General features: G+C 52.4%; 1 protein-coding gene and 1 long non-coding RNA gene across 19 annotated transcripts in view; one reads left to right on the forward strand and one right to left on the reverse strand.

The window, feature by feature from the left end:
- PLXNA2 (plexin A2) overlaps window positions 1-18,175 on the forward strand; it is a 412,814-nt gene that overhangs the window by 253,101 nt on the left and 141,538 nt on the right. For 5 of the 18 annotated variants that reach the window (XR_011805133.1, XR_011805132.1, XM_027444739.3 and 2 more), the window contains exon 1: window positions 12,378-12,723. The exons of 5 other annotated variants lie outside the window; for them this stretch is intronic. The gene's annotated coding sequence lies outside the window, so the exon portion shown is untranslated. Of the gene's footprint in view, window positions 1-12,005; window positions 12,183-12,376; window positions 12,724-18,175 lie in introns of those variants that run through there. 8 more of the 18 variants (XR_005261033.2, XR_003492559.3, XM_027444734.3 and 5 more) reach the window with 4 other exon arrangements.
- On the reverse strand, window positions 15,385-17,774 carry LOC113839911 (uncharacterized). Its single transcript, XR_003492586.3, has 2 exons — window positions 16,818-17,774; window positions 15,385-16,680 (listed from the first exon to the last, which is right to left on the reverse strand). It is a non-coding gene; the product is annotated as an uncharacterized lncRNA (long non-coding RNA).

Genomic DNA, 18,175 nt, shown 5'->3' on the forward strand with positions numbered 1-18,175 from the left:
AGCACGCAGCCAGGTGCCCAACTTCGATATTAAAATGCAACAGAATGAAAGTGAAATATTAGTTTTCCTTCTCGCATGCAGCCCCACTCTGCCTTTGAAGAAAGTGAGCCACATGAAAAATGGATGAAAAGGTTCCTCTGGAAATTGCAGTGTTTGCCTTTAGCAGAGAGTGAAATTTGGGAACAGGTCAACAGAAGTGCTCAGATACTTAAAGGGATTTACTAATTCACTGTGTAAACCTGACAAGGCTTTAGTTGCCACCTAATGAAGAGAAAAATGATTAGTCTGTTATTGCAGCCTCGGAATGAGCCTGAGCATCAGAGTGATGCCCCAAAACAGTGTCTGTTTATCCAAATTGGGGGGTCCCTGGGGCTTGGGTGCCTGCCTCTGGGGATGGGGGCACAGGGTTGGGGGTGCTGGGGGGCCTGGAGCCCGCCCCCACGGGCCTGTGCACAGAGGGGCTCTGCAGGATTTATGTTAGCAGATGCTGCTTGGCTTAAAAATCCATCATGTCAAATGCTCTCACGCACTCAGGCATTAGCATGTGTTTGTTTTTGTGGCTGCATTGTGCGATGGTCTGGGAGCCCGGGCTGGAGAGCGCTTGTTGGTTTTTCACACTGTGTAAATCACCAGATGTGCTTTATTTCTGCAATTTTGTTTCACTTCAGCATGACAGAATGGGACAAAAGGGTAAGAGCAGGGCGATGGGGAAATCGGCTGGTTTTCTTATCAAAAAGAAAACAAGGAAAGACACAAACTGCATCCCCAGGCCCTGGGGCTCAGCCACCTCGTGCCAAGAGGCGAGCGGAGCTGCAGCAGGGGGTTCTCAAAAAAAAAAAAACAAAACCACAAAACACTTACTTTTTCCTTGCTGCCTCCCAGACCTGAGCTGCTCTGCCAGCATCTGTCCCTGCAGCCGGTGGTGGGGATTTCTCAGACCCTTCAGCCAAGGATGCCTCCTGTGCTGGTCGTGCAAACAGTCCCGAAAATGTTTGAGCTGGGTGCTGTGCTCCTGGGCTGTGGGACAGGCGTGCTCCCAGACACCTCTGCCAGCACCTGGGAAGATCCCAAATCCCAATTCTGGGAGGCTGCACGGAGCCAGGCTCTCCAGGCTGGGTGTTCACAAGGCTGAAGCCTTGCCTTGCTGCATGCTTGAGTGAAGGCCCATAGAAAAATGATCTGTCCCCATCAGAGAGGGGCTGCACAGGGTCAGTCACCTGCCGAGGTTTACAAGGGGATTCAGTTATCTGTGCTCCTCTGACCTTAAGATCTGAAGCGACAGAAAATGTCTCCGTTTAAGCACCTGGGGATGTAACCACATCAGTCTTCCTCCTGCGGGGTCCTCGGCTCTGCCCTTTTTATTGTCTGAGATCTTGTTCAAATCCTGGCTCTTTCACATGAGATCAGCTGCTGCTTTGCTGCAGTCAGATGGAAGGGAAGGGGAACAGAGCTCTGCTGCCGTGCTGGCTCGTACGCACTCCTCTGGCTGCTTTTCCTGCAGAGCCCTCACCTCTAGGACCCCCCGACCCCTCCAGCAGGGAGCAGGACCACAGGGGCTGGGAGTGTGGCATTTCCAGCACATGGATGCTGGGGCAGGAACATCCCCTGTGCCAAACCTACCTGTGGGATACACTGATGGGGGTACCCATGTGAAAGAGGGGAAAAAAAAAATGTATTTTTCTTCTGGTAGTAGTGGGAAGATCGGGGAGCAAAATCTCTGATCTAAAAAATTAATGGAGTGCGGCCAGAGGGGTGTGAGCAGTCCCAGGACGTGCTGTGGTCAGACCTGGGTACCGTACCTGAGTGGCAGCTGCATTCCTAATGCATCATATTTCATGTTAATGGGGGATCCGCGGTGCTCGTGCTCCCATCACACACTTCACAGGCTGAATTAGTAGTAAGTATTTAGTTTAATTTTACAGAACAGTAATGTAAAGCTGCTGTGACATGCTTGCACACACTCAGGCTCCCCTTAGAAATGATGGATCGTGTTTAAGTATTGGCATCCAGCGAACCTGCCTGCTGTCGAGAGCATACTGTATTTTCTAGGCTACTTTCCATTTTCCATATTAGCATACAGAAGGAGAGAGATCATGCTTAAATGAGTTTGTTTAGCTTTAATAACATTTTTGAATGTCTCCAAAAATCACACCACCACTATTGGCTCAGTGCTGTATTTCAGGCTCTGATTTAAATGTCTCTCCATTTGTTTGGGGTCAGATTCGATCATTAGCAGTGCGTGCGCATAGTTTACCATTCCCATCTTGGGGAAGATGCGCACCCTGAGCACCGCATTAGCCAGAGGAGCTCATAGAAATGAGCTTTGCAGTGGGCAGGTCCAGTGTGTGGTGGTTCTTCTGCTAAATCAGACCTTCAGGTCTGTGCTGGGCCTCCCCTGGGATTTTTGACACTACAGCCCTTGTAACCCGTACCATGCCTCCCATCCCCACGTGCCCTGATGACTTCTCCTCCAGTTTATTCCCTTTTCAGCTCAGCATCTCTCTGCGCAGTCCTGCTGCAGGCGTTCTTACCTAAGAAATGTAATCAATGACTTGATTTCAGTGCTATAGGTGTTCCCTATAGAATTGCCCTATTCAGTCAATTAGTAGGACTGAATTTCATATTACTTAACATCTAAATGCCTAGAAGGCAGGCGAGTCCAGCATCTCCATCTATATTTGCTGGGATTATTGCTTAAAGGTGGCTTAGCTACTAAGCCACTGCCGTAAAAGCTCCATTAACTTCTTCCCTTGTTGTACACGTGAGCTGGAAGGATTTCAGTACCACGAGTTGAATAAAGAAAGCTGACACCCATTCTTCAGGCAATTAGACTTTGTAAAGTAAACTATCTGTATTTCATTAAGGAAATGGATCCCTCAGCACTGGGAATACCATTTATGAATATTTCCTTGTAATGGAAAAGTGAGCATGTTGACAGGATGAGTTATTAGACATATTTACAAACAGCTGTTAAAAAGCCTATGTGCAAGTCCCAGCTGTATTTTTTCCTTTTTTTTATGTAGGGTTTATTGCAGTTACACTTTGAAAAGCTAGCCTGATTGGCTTTCTAGCAAGGAGAGGTAAGCTTGATTAATTTATTCCTACTCCACGAGACTGCAGTCACAACTGCTGGAGCAGTCTGTCTGTCTGCAGTTTATTCACCACTGGAATGAACCCAAGGGCAGGCAACAAGTACGTGGCCTATGTGGTGTTTAATTACATCCTTTGTGTACATCTGATTCCGAAATCAATAACTTTGCATCTTTCTGCAGCCGTGCCAACTTCTCACAGAATTCTTCTTGTTCGTGTGGGTGAGAGGAGAAGAGAAACGAGGGCATCGGGGGAATTTGTCTGTGGAGGCAGGGCTGGGATCCCAGTGACACTGTGATGGCTCTGGCATGGTTTGCTGCCTGATACTGCAGGTTGCAGGGACAGATAAGGGATTAAGACCAAGATATTGCCACTTGAGGTATTGTAAATGCTACTTCTAAATTTGTCAACTTGGAACTTACAGGATATAGGAATCCTACAGCATTAGACAGATCACAAGTACAGAATATGCAATGAGATTATTGCCAAGACTCAGATTTCTCCTGTCTGCGCCCCCTCCTGCTGTCACTTCACCACCTCAGTCATTCTCTGCTTTGTCGATGAAAGAGATACAGCAGCCCTTGGCTCTGGTGCTGCACCCGAAGGGCTTTGGGACCACGGATGCATGGCATTGCAGCAGCGTGAGCTTGACCTAAAATATCTGCTGCTGCTCTCCGCAGTTAATTTCACCCTGTATCCCCAGCCAGCCTCTAGCAGCTCCGTTTTTTTTTTTTTTTCTTTGACTAGACGCCATGTGGAAAGTTCCTTGTGTTGTTTCCATCTGACTGCAGCAGCATCTGCTGCCGCTGCTACATCCACGGCGAGGCTCGGGCATGGTGGTGCCAGCCTGGCACTGCCCGCGGGCGGCAGCGGCTGCTGGGTGCGTGCCGGGGGCCAACAGGTCTCCGGCCATCATCCACCTCAGTGAGCCTCAGCCTCCTCGTGTCTCCTTGTTGGTCCTCTCTGTGTTTTCTCTTTGGGGACCCACTGGCACCTCGGGTTTCCCCAACCATCCACATTCTCAGGGTGTACGTGAGGTTTAAACCTCTCCTAGAGGTTCTCCTGTTCTCTGCTCCAGGGCTGGTTTCACAGAGGAAGAGATGGTGGAGCTGGAAAGTGGTAAAGAAGGGGAGCACCTGGGGCATTAGAGCTGCTGAGAACCCCCCAGAACAAGCTCCAGGCTTCAGTGACTTGGCTTGTGAGGTTGGTTTTCGCCTTGTCTGGCTCTGGGTCTCCCCTGGCTCCAGCAGGAATCCATTTGCCATGCAGGACTGCAGGAGAACCTCGTTCCTGGTCAGCACCTGAATGGTAACAGCAGCCAAGCTGTGTGAATTCTCTATTTATATCCATAGCTTTTACACATTTCCTCAAGCCAGCTCTGTTTTCACGTGTCATGATTCTCCCTGAGTATTTCAGGTCTCTTGAAGCTAAATCCATAAAACCAATATGCCATTTTTAAAAGAAGATTTTAAAGTTAATTAAAGAAATGGAAGCGTGTACTTCTAAAGAGGTTGGGCTTGCCATAGTACCCCTATATAATGCACCTGGTTTCAAAGGATGTCTAATGAAGGATGCTTTCTCTCTCCTGGGTGCTTAGGTTGATGAGAAACATCTTCGTAAGGAAAATTGACTTTGGAAATGGTTCAGAGCAAGCGGCTTCTTTTTTATAAGTCCATGCCAAGTGACTGATTTGGTCCATAGATCCATCAGATCATTGCGTCCAATACTATAATTTTGCTTATCTATTTTATATACGATCAATATGATAAATATTACAGAAGCAGGGAAGTGCCAACTAGATTATTTCTGGCTGTAGCAGAGTGGCGAGGGGGCATGCTCCAGCTTCCACCGTGTGCCTTGTGAAGCAGAAAAGCAATTCAGTCAGACTAAAGGCTACAGATGAGGCTGTATGTTCTCTGCAATAAATGCAAATGATTTGAATTCATTTCACTGGTAAGAGAAAAAAAAAAATAAAGCTAAAGATGTTGAAGATCAAGGAATTCAACTTTAAACAGAGGCAAAATTAACATAAAAGAAAACATGGCAATAAAGAGGAGGGAAAAATAGATTTCACTAAAATAATCTGTTAATGAATAGACCGTGATCTATTTCTGAAGTACCTCTCTGTGGTGTGTTTTCACCCCCTTTTTTTTTTTTTTTTTTGAGCATGTACAATAGCATTATGGCCTAACTGCAATCAGTCTGCTGCGAACAGCTTGTATATATTTGGATGTTCACTGGCCCATGAGAGCAAATCGTCCTCCCTTACCATCAAAGACCTTCTTTTCCAGTTCCTTTATTAGGTAACAAACAGTTCCTATTTGTTTTGTTCTTCAGTGTTGAGCACATTCGTTCTTTTTCTGGCTCTGTATTTTTATTTTTGTTTAGATTTGTTAATGAATTATGGTTTTTATTGTTTGCAAGGGGCAGTGTTGCAGTGTCTGCTGTTTTTCACTAAGAAATACTGCAAAAATACCTTGTAGTGAAATACAGCCTGGAGCTTATCAATACAGTGTATAGACCCAACTGGGATCCTTCCATGAAGCATTCACCACAGCATGTTGGGGTAATTTTTCTAAAGCCTCTTTAGTAGAAAGTAAATTCTCACTTGTTCATGGCACGTGCCATAAATACTAAATGAGAGCCCAGCATCTCACACACCTGGTGTCCAAGGCCACAAAAGATAAATGATAAAATCTCCTTGAAGTAAGATGTTCAGATTTACAGGTAGCCTGCTCGAGTGCCTTATTTAAATTTAGCTGGAATTCCTTCCCTGCTCGGGACTTCTGCTCATTTCGGCATGCAGAGGGGTGAGCGGGCAGGGCCGTGCCCCATGGTGAGGGCTCTGTGTGCTCGGGAATGACCCCATCTGGAAGAGAAACGGGCTCTGAGGCTTGTTTTGGGAGTTACCATGAGTAACTTGAAATGGTTCAAGCCCTGAAAGTGCCACGGGACGTGAAGCCTGAGGATGCTGTGGTGCAGGAGGTGCTGAGGAGTTCAGAGGTGGCAACCAGACATTGCCATGAGTGTGCATTTGGTTCCCCCTGCCCCTTTCCCCTCTCTCTGGGTTAAATCTCAGGCCCAAGCAACATCAGAAATCATGGAACAGAAAAGTCCTTGCATTCATAATTAGGAACAGCCTTTCCCCTTTGTCTGGGCTGGGTATATTTAATATTGAACTGCTCCGATTCCACTGCCAATGCGTATTTGCCAAGGAAAACTTTCTCATTTAAGCCTTCCACTTCTCCAAATAAAGAGGGAGGTGCTGGAAGTAGGTCCTGGCACAGCCACGGGGGGATTTCAGCTGGGAAGAGTAATACACTCGGCCTCCTTATTTTCTGATCTTGTCCATTTTCCTCTCTTTGACGCAGTGAGCTGCTTTGCTCATGGGGATGCCGAGCACATGGTGGTGGTTCTGGTGTTGGACATGGGGTGGGAGTCCGGCAGGGTTTGTCCCCAGGCCTTCAGCACAGAGAACATCAGCGGGGATTTGCAGGCACCAGGAGGTGCCTTCACCACTACCTGGAGTTATTCTGGGAGAAGAACTCCTCGTTTTGGTCCTTGCCTTATGAGAAGGAACCTGCTGGGAACCAGAGCAGCTCCCTGAGGCTCGGTGGAGGCTCTGGGCTTGCTTGGAGGAAACCCGTTGGGTTCTGGCCTGGCACAGACCAACGTGGACTTCCATGGTGTGTGACCATGGGATTGCTCCCAGTGGGAGCTGGGGCTGCCCAGGCTGATTTCTCCCAGGCCTGAGAGCTTGGGTCGGTGCTGAATTGCTCCCTGCAGGGCAGGAGGTGGCCGGCTGCAGGGCTGCTGCCAGCTCCTTTAATTAGGCAACGCAAACGGGCTGCAAGGGAGAAGGTGCCAGGGAATGTAAAAGCAGCTCATGAAAGGGAGCGCAGACAAGGAAGGGAGAAAATATTCAGATAGCCCTAACATTACTTTTAAGAGGTCTTTTTTTTTTTTTTCATTTTCATATATTTTCCTTGATCTTTTGAGAGAAAAAGATCGGTCCATAGACAGATCTCCAAAGAGATTATTTTTTTTCAGCCTCGCTATTGCTTTAATCCGTGGTCTCTTCAGACAGGGAATATTTAATTGGTGCACTGGTGAAATATAATGTTTAAATAGCCTGAACAGCAGTCTTTTTCCCTCTGTTGTGGCATTAGTTCCCCAATATTCCTGGGCCCCTTGCTGGGTATTGAGGCAAAGAAAGGAACCAGAGGAGGTCCCTCTCTATAAATCTGCCTGTGATGTGAAAACTCCCTGGATACACTTATCATACGTGATCCAATGCATCAATTAACCCGAGACCTCGCTGCAATAATCGCACACACAATAAATCACTCTCTGTGATGCATCTTTTTGGACTCAGGCAGGTTTCTGTGCAGTGGGGGCGCACTGGGGGACATGGGAGAGGTGAGCATCAGCTCCGGGCCTGAGCATCTCCCTGGATGGATGAAATCAGGTTTTCCCCGGGCGGCCCTGCCCAAAACACACGTGCACATGAGCACCGAGAGAGGTAGAGGGAGCTTCTGGAGAAGCAGATTAGATGGAAAGATATCCTGCAAAATAATGAGGGAAATTAAAAGGCAGGTGCACTTGAAGTCTATTTTTTTCTCCTCCTCCTCCTCCCCCCTTTCGGGAGTCTGGATTCTTAGCGATTGTATCAAGATTGATAATACAAATGTTCAAAATGAGCCTGTACCTGTGCTGGGTTTCTCTGACTTTGGCTGAATGCTCTGAAGAGAGAGGAGTTTCTTTTAACTTGTGTCTGCTTTTGACTATGAGTATCTCCCTCCCCACCCTTTCCTGAAAAAAAAAACTCCTAAAAATACTGAAAAGAGCATGAAATGATAAGCAGACTTCAGGCTCCGCATTCCTCAGTCACTTACAAAATGCTTTGCAGAATTCACAGCAGAAGATTAACAATCACAGAGCCACAAATCAAAGGATTTCCAGCTCCATCCCCCCTCCCACCCATTATAGAGTGAAAAAATCTCAATCTGCTCAGACAGGAGGGAAAAATCAGATGAAATTAGGGCTTTAAATAATTTAGTTTTGCATTGTTAGTAATAAACACTGCCTACAGGAAAAATTAAAAAGACTGTTGTAGAATAAAAGGCAGAGCTACGGCATCTTTGACAATATGCTTCATATTTTATGTTCATTAGGACAGGGAGCCTGAAACACTCATTTCTTTATGATGAAGGAACTAAAGATTTCCAATGAACATGCTGCAATGAGCAGGCGGGAGAGATTTATTGCTAAAACAGCTTGTTAATCACAGCGACCACCTTTCAGGCTTCCTGCGTAACCAGGTCGCGTGGATGCTTCTTCCCAAAGATGCCCCTTCCCCATACAGGGGCAGTGGGAACCCTGCAAACTTCAGTTGATCCCGAGGGATGCGAGATGCGGCTCTTTAGACCAGCAATTTTGGAAAACACCCAAGCACTGCAGTTAAAGCTCTGTGTTAGCAGTCCCCACGCATGCTTTGAGTACCCAGCTCTTAAAACTGGACGTTTGTGTCACTAATGCCATTTTTGAGGATTTCTGCAAATCTTGTAACCATCAGGGTTGGGGACCATGCAAGTCCCTAAAAGCTCACTGGGGTCCCCTGGGCTGGAGGTGGTGGGAATTGGGGCTGGGAACCAGGCTGGAGCACGGACCTGGGGCTGTGCGTGCGGGGAGCTCGGCGTGATGAAGCCTTTTCCCCTGCAGCCTCTGCTGTTACCAGAACAAACACAGACTGGAAGTCTTCAAAGGCTGCCCCAAGCCGTGGGCTTGTTTGTAAATGTGTTATTAGTAAATAATTAATAATGTAGACAAACCAACGACAGAAAATCCAGCTTTTTGTCTTGCTGTGCCTGCCTCAACCAATTTATGCGAGCAAGTCAAAAATGGACCCAAATTTTTCCCAGTTTCTTGTGGCACCCACACTGGCCATGGGGGAAGATCGGGGCTGCAACCTTTGTGTCTGTGGTGCTGCACTGAGCTGGGCAGCACCGGGGCTCCCTGGTTGAGGTGGGTGCCCGTGCACCACTCGCTGCAGGGAGACGTCCCCACCTTGCTCGGCGCGTGCCCCTGATTGATGGCAAAGCAGGCGCGCTCGTGTCGGAACAGGATTTGGCCCTTAGGAAATCATTAAGCTGTAAATCCTTGATGTGACAGGCTGGCGTAGCTCTGGTCTTCTGTTTCATGTCAAAGGCTGTGCAGACACTCCTTAGTTAGCGGGCTGGTAATGGGCTCCAAGGGCTGCAGTTGTGCCCTGCGCCTGGCACTGCCCAGCCCTGCAGCCCCCCTGGGGTTTGCTGGACATTGCTGGCCCCCAGCATCTGTGGCCACTGGGGGGGCAACTGGGAGCAGGGGTCGGTGGTGGAGCTGGGGCAGGTTCTCAGCAGAGTTTAGGTGAAAATCCTGCAGAGCCGGAGGGTGCCCAGCCCCAGGGGCCCTTTCTTGGGACTTCTTTGTTAGCCCGACTGACGTGGTGAGAGCTCTCCGTGCTCCTGGCAGCACATTCAGGGGGAGATGTGGGAAACCCAAGGGTGCAGTGGGACATTTATGTAAAGCAGGAGCTGAGATCTACCCAGGTGTAGCCCTCGGGTGGTCACAGTATGGAACCAAGGGAAGGGCCAGGCTAAGGCGATGCAGCTGCATTCTGGGGATGGGCCAACGTGACCATTTCCGTGCTTGTTTGTCTGATTTTAAAGAGCAAAGTGGAACTGGCCTTTTGGCAGGCTTATTTTGGGCTCTTCTCTGTACGATTCCTTTTTTTTTTCTTTTTTTTTTTCCAGCTGAGGTAATTCTTAGCTATCTGAAGCCAACTCCGAATGGCACATTGTCTGCACCTTGCGTTTCTGACACAACCCCAGCACAGATGTTGTCAGCAATTGTGTTTTTGACAGTAACAAGACACTCTATAACTCGGGATCCTGGGACTTTTTGTTCTCCTGCCTTTGGACTTAATGAAAACAGGGTTTGTTTTAAAAAAGAAAGAGGAAAAAAAAAAAAAAAACACCTTTCAGAGTTAATTTCATCTCCGTTCGAACCATGGGATGCAGAGGCAGGAACCAAAGCTCACATTTATGAGAAAATCCGAGGGAGGGAAAGGACGAAGTGGGTTAGGAAAATAAAAATTCATTTTCCACGAAGGTATTATGAACAGTAGAGAAAAAATGAATAAATAAATAAAAATACTTGACCAGGTTCTTTTCCAGGGGACCGGCAGGCTCTGCCCGGGGGCGCGGGGGGGGCGCGGGGCCGGCAGCCGCCGCCGGGGCCTCCAGAGGGAGCTCGTCCCCTGCTCCGCAAGCAGCGAGAAGGAGAGGATCTGCTGCGGGACTGGGGGAAAGGCAGAGGTTTTTGGTGTTTTTTTGACCCTTGGGGTGGCAAATGCAGAGCAAATGCGAAGGTCGGGTGCTGCTGCGTGCGGCTGCAGACAGCGGGGAAGGGGTGAAGCCTTGGGGGGTCTCCTCTGGGATATTCATGACCCATCTGGATGCCCACCTGGGCAACTTGCTCCGGGGAACCTGCTTTGGGGGGATGGACCCCATCATCTCTGTATATCTGATGAAATTAGAGGCAGGTCCTTTCCTCTGTTTGGGCTCCAGACTTTGATTCCAGTGCTTAGCACCCATCACGCTTTTCAGGAAAAGGTGAACGCAGATATCAACAGAAGGATTTGGCAGCAGGTGCTCCAGCAAAGAACTTGCTAATATTTAGAGCACACAGACAGCTCAAGAGACGAGCAGCACATCCATCACCTGAGCAAAGCGAGGTGAATCTCCACCTGTTTTGCGTTGCTCCCCCCAGCCCTTTGCTCCCACACCACACACGAGCTACCCTGCGGGTCTCAGGGCTGCTCCCCGGCCAAGCAATCCTGTAATTAGCCCGGGACAGACTCTCCATACATGACCATAATTGACCATCAATAAATAATATACAGAAGACAGGATGCAGACGGTCCTGCAAAGAGGAGAGAAATTGTTGTTGAGACACTCTGACCTGCCTTGTACAGCTTTCTGCGAAAGGGGAAATTGCATTAGTGGGATGCGCATTTAACCAAGGATGGTATTTGTAATAGGATTTAGTACTGTTCGCTGTGAATGCATGACACAGTAAATGTATTAGGGACAGGGTAGTGAAAGAGAAAAGCTTGCTAAGGAACCAATGCTGCCATCCACTGAGTGTCTTCTGTTCCCTCTCCTGAGCTAAACAGCTTCAACTTACAGCTCTCGTCAGGATGTCAAAGCGCCCTGCTCTAGAGCTCCCAGCAATGTCAAGGGGACCCTGTTCATGGGAACAGGACTGGGCTCTTGACCGTGCCACGTAGGGAGGTAGGCTCATGCTCCACTGAGTCTTGTACAGGCAGTATTGGAAGGGAAAACCTTTTCTGAAGGATGCTGGATGTGATTAGGATGGGGAAAGATGGGGAGAAACACACACAAGCTAATGTGCCATTTTCTCTCCGGAGCAGGGCAGTGCAGGCCCTGGTTTACAGCCCCCCCAGGAGGGGAAAAATCCCCTTGAGAGGGAAGGTGCAGGAAGCAGAGCTGTGCAGCATGCAAAGGCTGTGGAGCCCTGTGCATGGGTCAAACAGCAAAACTAACAGTGGCTGGGGCTTCTCCCCTGAAACTGCTCCTGCAGGCAAGGGGGATCGAAGGGCTGTCCTCCTTCAGATTTACCCCTTGACTTCTCCCTCTTCCTCTGCACCTGGATGTGGAGCACACACAGAGGATTTCTCTGTCTCCGTGTCCCTCCAGTGCCAGGTGCCAGCAGAGGGCACCCGGTGGGCCCCGCTGCACCCCCCGGGGGGTTTGGGGCAGCCCCTGGGGGAGTTCACGGAGTGGGGCCCACCAGGGAGAGGGGGGGACTGAGCTGCTGGGGGGCTGTGAGCCAGGAAGGGCACAGCTGAGGGGGCAGCCCCTAATTCCCCCCCTAGGTGCGGTGCTGCCAGGGGAGGCGCAACCCCCCCCCCGGGGGTCTGGCAGCCCCCGGAGCTGCCCGTTCCCGAGCTGCCTTTGGGGCTTTGTTCCAGCAGCACCGGGGCACGGGGGCGGCTTTTGGCGAGGGGGGAGGACGGCGGCGCGCAGGTGAGCTGGGGACCGCGTTCTCCTGCTCCTCCTGGCCTCGGGAGGAGGGAGGGGGGGACGAAGGGGGCGAGCCCCGCAGCTCGGCGGAGGAAGGGTTAAGGCGGGGAGCGGGGGCGGCGCAGGGGAGGCGGCGGCGGCGGGCGGGGAGCGCCGGGGCTCGGGGCTCGGCGGCGGGGAGCGGAGCGGAGCGGGGGGCTCGGAGCGGGGCTGCGGGGGGCTCGGAGGGAGCCGGGGGGGGAGGCTCGGAGCACGCCCGGGCTGGGCGGCGGGCGGATGCTGGGGAGGGCGGCCGGGAGCCGGCGCTCGCCGCCGCCGCACTCGGGCAGAGGCTGCGGAGGCTCCGGAGGCTGCCGAGGCACCGGAGGCTGAGCACAACCGCGCCGCACCCGGGGAGGCTGCGGGGCTGAAGGAGGACGAGCAGCGGCGGAGGCGGGCGCCCGGCCCTGGATTTGCACCGTGGAGGGGGCCGGGGCCGTGCGGCTCTGCCCGCCGTGAGCCGGGGAGCCCCGGGAGGAGGGCGGCAGCGGAGCCGCGAGGTCTGGTGAGTGGCCGGGGCTGGAGAGGGGCTCCTGCCCCGAGGGCACCCCAGGGTGCGGGGCTCCCCCGAGGGCACCCCGGGGTGCGGCTGCCCGGGAGGGTGCGGGGGGAGGCTGGGACTCGCCGCCCCCGGGCGCTGCGGGGTGCGCTGCTGGGTGGCAGGAGCCGTGCCGAGCTGTGCTGAGCCGTGCCGAGCCCTGCTTAGCCCAACCGAGCCGTGCTAAGCCCAGCCGAGCCGTGCCGAGCCCAGCGCCCCCGCGGAACCAGCGCTGCCGGCCGGGGCCGGGAGCAGCCCCCAGGTGGTGCCCACCGGCGGCCGCGGGGGCTGCAGAAATCCCGGGGAGCTCCCCCGGCCCCTTCCCTTCCCTTCCCTTTCCTTCCCTTCCCGGTCCGTTCTCCGAGCGGTGCGGGTCCCCCCCCGGCATCCCGCCGGCACTTGTTAGCGCTCAGCCGTGCTCTGGAGCAGGCAGCAGCGGGATGAGCCCCCCCCGGCACAGCTCCGGCTGGCGAGGAGGGGTTCTTAGAAAGCACCCCCTGAATCTGGGGAGAAAATCCCCTTTTAGAACTTCCCCAAATCCTTGCGAGACCTTTATGGAGAGGCAATGAGGGAAGGAAGATGAATGCGTTCAGGCTCCCTTCAGGGAAATCCTGGCTTGTGTGCGGGGGTCCGCGTCTTCTCCAGCCCCGGAGCTGTGCGCGTGTGCTCGCAGCAGAGGCTGGAGGTGCCACTTGTCCTCTCGTCTCCTGACCTCCCTTTAACCTGGCCTGGTCAGGCAGCACAGGCTTTGTTCCCATTCACGCTCATTTCTGGAGGTGAATTGAATGATGTCCAGTTAATCTGCGTTCAAAGGGGTATCAGAAAGTCAATAGTCTGATATTAAGTGACGCGAATAGTAAGTGGTGGAGGGGAAAAAAAAACAGCAGACCCTGTACGTCTGTGACCTGCGGTTCAAGATATTGGCTTGGAGGTGAGAAAATGTGAAGTTTGCAGAGCACCGTGATACAAAAACCTGCTGCTGCTCGGGTTTCCTTGCTATTTGCTGAGCACTTGATACTTCGCTGGTGGCTTGAATGTGCTTAATAGATCTCAGCTGGCTTCAGGGAGCTGGTCTTGGCTGTCCTTCTCTGCACGGCCTCATTGATAACGGTGCTTCTAAAAGTTAAATCAAATGACCTACTTTACAGCTGAAAGATGGATGCCTCAGAAGGAATCTGTGCCATCCTCTGAGCAGATGTTTAGCTTTTTTCCTTTAACACAGAGGTGTTAGATCCTTGAAAAAGTGATATTTTTTTCTTTATTGCTGTCCTTTTGCCATTTGTTGTCACTTTGAGGACCTCAAAGCTTAAATGTGGTTTTGGGGTGGTGCGGGGAACCGGATAAAACAGCTTTGACTTGAGAAACTTGGCGCCAGGAATGGGCATTGTGGATGTATAACTGTTGTGAAATGGCTTGTGTAGGAACCAGTCACCATTCCCAACTATCTCCGTGGTGCTTGTTGCAGGAAGACCAGCACAGTTCACTTCTCATTGTTTTTATACTGTTATTTGATGTAATTAATTGTGAGGCTCCCCCCCGGCTGGTAACAAGTTTGTGTGGTAGAAACAGGTAACAGATGCTGCCTGAGACGTGCACACCATCCACCGGTATGATGGAAACAGCTTTTCCTGGTGCTCTTATCACTCCGTCTTGCTCTTCGTGTTAACCCTGAGCTTCCCTGCGCCTCTCACAGAAGGGAATTTTGGTTTTGATGCAAAAGCGAAAATGCAGATCCAGGCTGGATGTGGGAGTCTGGAGAGAGAGAGAAAAAAAAAAAAAAAGGTGACTGCTACTGCCCTGTGCTCTTTAACTCTCTTCAGCAAATTACATTAGTATGTGACAAATTGGCTTGCAAAACAGCTAAATGGAAATGGCATTTGGAGCCGTTTGCTGTGCAGACCCTGTGGCGTCTCAGGGAAAGGTGTGATTTGCAGCATCTTCCTGAGAGCCCCGGTTAACCACCACTCCCAGGCTTTCCAGAACTTACTTCGGGAACTCCTGTTGCAGCTAAACGTTGGAGCCAGGAGCGTGTCTTGGAGCAATTGCCCGAAAGCTGGGGCAGATGTGGGTGCAGCCTGCCTCATGCAGGAGGCAGCTTATATAGGAAGAGCTGAAATAGGAAACAAAGCAAAAGCAAACACCGAGAAACTGCGTGGGGTACGGGGGCGGAGGGCTGAGGAAAGCTGTTCTGCCTTTTTGGTGCCCGCGTGCTGCCCTCCTGTAGGAGCTGGCTTCTGCCTCGGCAGCACCTTTGTTCAGCTGGGATTTTCAGCGGCTCTCAGAGGAGCGAGCTGAGCTGTAACGGCAACAGGAAAACGTACACCTGCTTCTCCTCCTGCTTCTCATCCGCGGCTGCCTGAACGTGGCAGTGATCAAGCTGTTTTAATTGGCCCCTCTGCAGCTTTGCACAATAAATATGTAATGGGGGAGAGTGCCCCCCTCTTCCACCTGGTGTTGAGGCTGTCATTTTTGATGGGGAAGCGTGCGCTCTGCTCGCCTCGTCCCCGCGCGCTCGGCACCGTGCGCTCCCGCTCCAGCCTGGCTCTTGGTGTGTGCAAACTGTCCTCCCCCGCCGGGGTTTGGCATCCTTAAAAAGAGGAGAGGAAAAAAAAAAAAGATGAACCTGAGTGCACAGTGCTCCTGAGACGAGCCCCTTCACATTTCTAAACACTCTTGATTATTCAGCTAATCTTTATTTCATGGGCCTGTTACGAGAAACACAAACGGGGGAGAAAGTGGAAGGCGGTGACACATTTAAAATACACAAGAAAAGCGCTGGCAGGAATATAATTGTTCTTATTCCAGCGATTTGAAATATTTATGGGCCCAAGTCGTGGTGAGAATCTCACCCCCACAACTTTGTGAAGCTTTTTTCCCCCCCCCCAGTAAGACAACAACTGGGGGCCCTGTCCCCCAGCTGTCCCCAGGGCAGCGGCACGCAGCTGTCGGTGCGCGCAGCGTCCGTCTGTCCGTCCCCACGGAAGGGAGGCACGGGTCCTGCAGCCAGGCTGCCCGGCTCGCGGGGCGTTGTGTTGCGGTCTGCTAACTTGAAATAATTCCGCAGCATCCCTTTGGCCAGCAGTGAAAAGCCCCCTTTGAGGTGTTTTGTAGGAGCCCGCTGCTCCCCCGGGGCACTCCGCCGTTAATTCATTAGATCTGAGGTTTTCTTCCCCTCTTCTCCCCCTCTTTTCTCTTCTTTCTCTCCTCTCTCTCCCTGGCAATTCAAACAGTGATGAATGGACAAAAATCCCTCAAGGGAAACATTTTTTCACTTAGTTACAAAGATTTCATGGCTAATTAGAGTAAATGTGGTTTTTAGAGTGTTAATCTCTTAACCAGCTTGGCTAGGAGGCCACCGCCACACCAAAAGAAGGGAGGGCAGGGGGAACCCAGGGTGTGGGGGGGACAAAGGTGCTGCCAAGCCCTGAGCCACCAACACCCCTGGTGGGATCCGATGCATCTTTAGGACCATCACCAAGGGTGTCCTGTGCACGGCCTCCTTGTGCCGCCCGCTGAGAGCCCCGAGGGGGCTGGCACGGGGGGCTCGGAGGCGCTTTGGTGCGTGGAGGCCACGAGCCCTTTGTCTGCAGGAGCGGTGCAGCCAGCGCCTGGGCCCTGAAAAGAGAAGGGAACAAAAGCAGGGCAGCGGCTGGCCTTGGGCGGCAGAGGCGGCTGCCCGGGGGGGTCACGTTTGGGTTTGTTTTCTCCATGGTTAAAATCCAAACGTTGGCTGCGTGCTGGTGCTGGGGATGGGGCTGTGAGCATGAACCACCCGGGCCTGGTGCCCCCACCCTGGCTGCGGTTCCAGCCGGGGCACGGAGGGCTCTGGGAGCGGATGGCAGCGGGCGGTGGGCTTGAAATTCCATCTCGTCCCACTAGAGGGGATCCTCCGGATCAGGCTGGTGGAGCCAGAGCGGAGCCTCCCTGCAAAAAGAAACGCAGAAGGAGCTGGTGGAGCCGTGCGGAGCTGCAGCCACCGCTGCGCGTTGGTGGCTGGTGCTAGGAGGGGGGATCGCAGGAGCTGCAGGTGGCTGCGGGTCTGACCCCTCCTTTTGCTGCACCTGGTGGCTGAAAACAGCGCTTGTGGGGGAGGCAGGAAGGGTTTGGTGCTCTCCAGAAATTCCTGGCTGAGGCAGGCTGGATCTTCCTGCTCCTGGTCCAGGAAAGCCTGGTTCCCCGGCATGGTTTGTGGCTCCCTGGCATGGTTCGTGGCTCTTCTGGTCCAAGTGTAGGTGCTGGGAGCTGCCGGGGTGCAGCTGGAGCAGGAGGTCACCAAGAAGGCATACAAAGCCTTCCCAAACACGCAGGTGCAACATACATCAGTGATGCACCCTAGCTGTGTGCTCTCTGCTGGGTTTTGAGCCCAAATTAGGATCCACCTGTGTATTTCAGAGGGGCCTGAGTGATGCTGGCAGCCTGATGCTGGCAGCTGGGCTGCTGCGGCAGGGCAGGCAGGGACGGGGCGCTGGGAAAGAGGTGCCCTCCCTTCTGCTATCTGATAGATCCCATCTCGTGTTTCTCGCTGTAATCATTGCTTCTGTTTGGGTGAAATCGAGCTGGGAGGTGGTGATGGGGTGAACGAAAGCGAGATAAATGTATCATATTATGAAAGTTTAATCCTGCTTTGCCTGGGCTAAAATTACATTCAGAGCAGGAGATAAAAGGCATCAGAATCGCATTATAAAAAAAAAATCTAGATCATCTTAAGAGGCAGAGTGATAGCTGGGAGAGCCCTGCGAGCTGGGCCCATGCTGTGCCCACGGTGGGGACGAGAGCAGCTGCTCCCTGCCCCGGCACCCATCCTGCCCTGCCCCGAGGTGCTGGTGCTGTGTCTGGCCGTGTTAACAGCTCTCTGCACACCGGCCTGCTCGGAACCATCTCGCTGCGTGCTGTTCTCAGTGTGAAGGTGGCTTCCCAGGCTGGAATGTCCCTTGCAGCCCTTTTCCTGCTCCGACACGATTTCCCCGCTTCATAAAAGTGAAAGGTGATGTCTGAGTAAATATTACACTGACCTCTCACCTCGCCGCCTCCTGCTGCCGCGGCTCCTCTCCGTGCTCGTTAAGGGAGCCGGGGGCTGAGCCGGGGCTGTGCGGCCGGGGAGGGGGCTCAGTGCCGAGGCAGGAGCTGGTGAGGAAGGGCAGCCTCCTTCCTGGCTGCCACCGAGCCTCCTCTGAGTGTGGTAAGTGGCGTTGGATCTGCTTTTGCCTGGGCTCTGGGGAGGCTGTTCTCGGACGCGCAGGCTCTCCAGGTCGGTGTGAGCACCACGTAACGCCGTGCCCGTGCTGCTGGCCGGGCTGCGGCCACCAGTGCTGCTCAGGAGCAAGGGGAGCAGCTGCTTTGTGGTGTCTCTGTGCTAGCAGAAGCTTCTGTGGGAACAGTTAGAGCTGCAAAATCCGGGATTAGCAGGAGGATGTCCAGA

The sequence above is a fragment of the Anas platyrhynchos genome, chromosome 27 (assembly GCF_047663525.1).
Source record: "Anas platyrhynchos isolate ZD024472 breed Pekin duck chromosome 27, IASCAAS_PekinDuck_T2T, whole genome shotgun sequence".
In the NCBI taxonomy this organism is placed as follows: domain Eukaryota; kingdom Metazoa; phylum Chordata; class Aves; order Anseriformes; family Anatidae; genus Anas; species Anas platyrhynchos.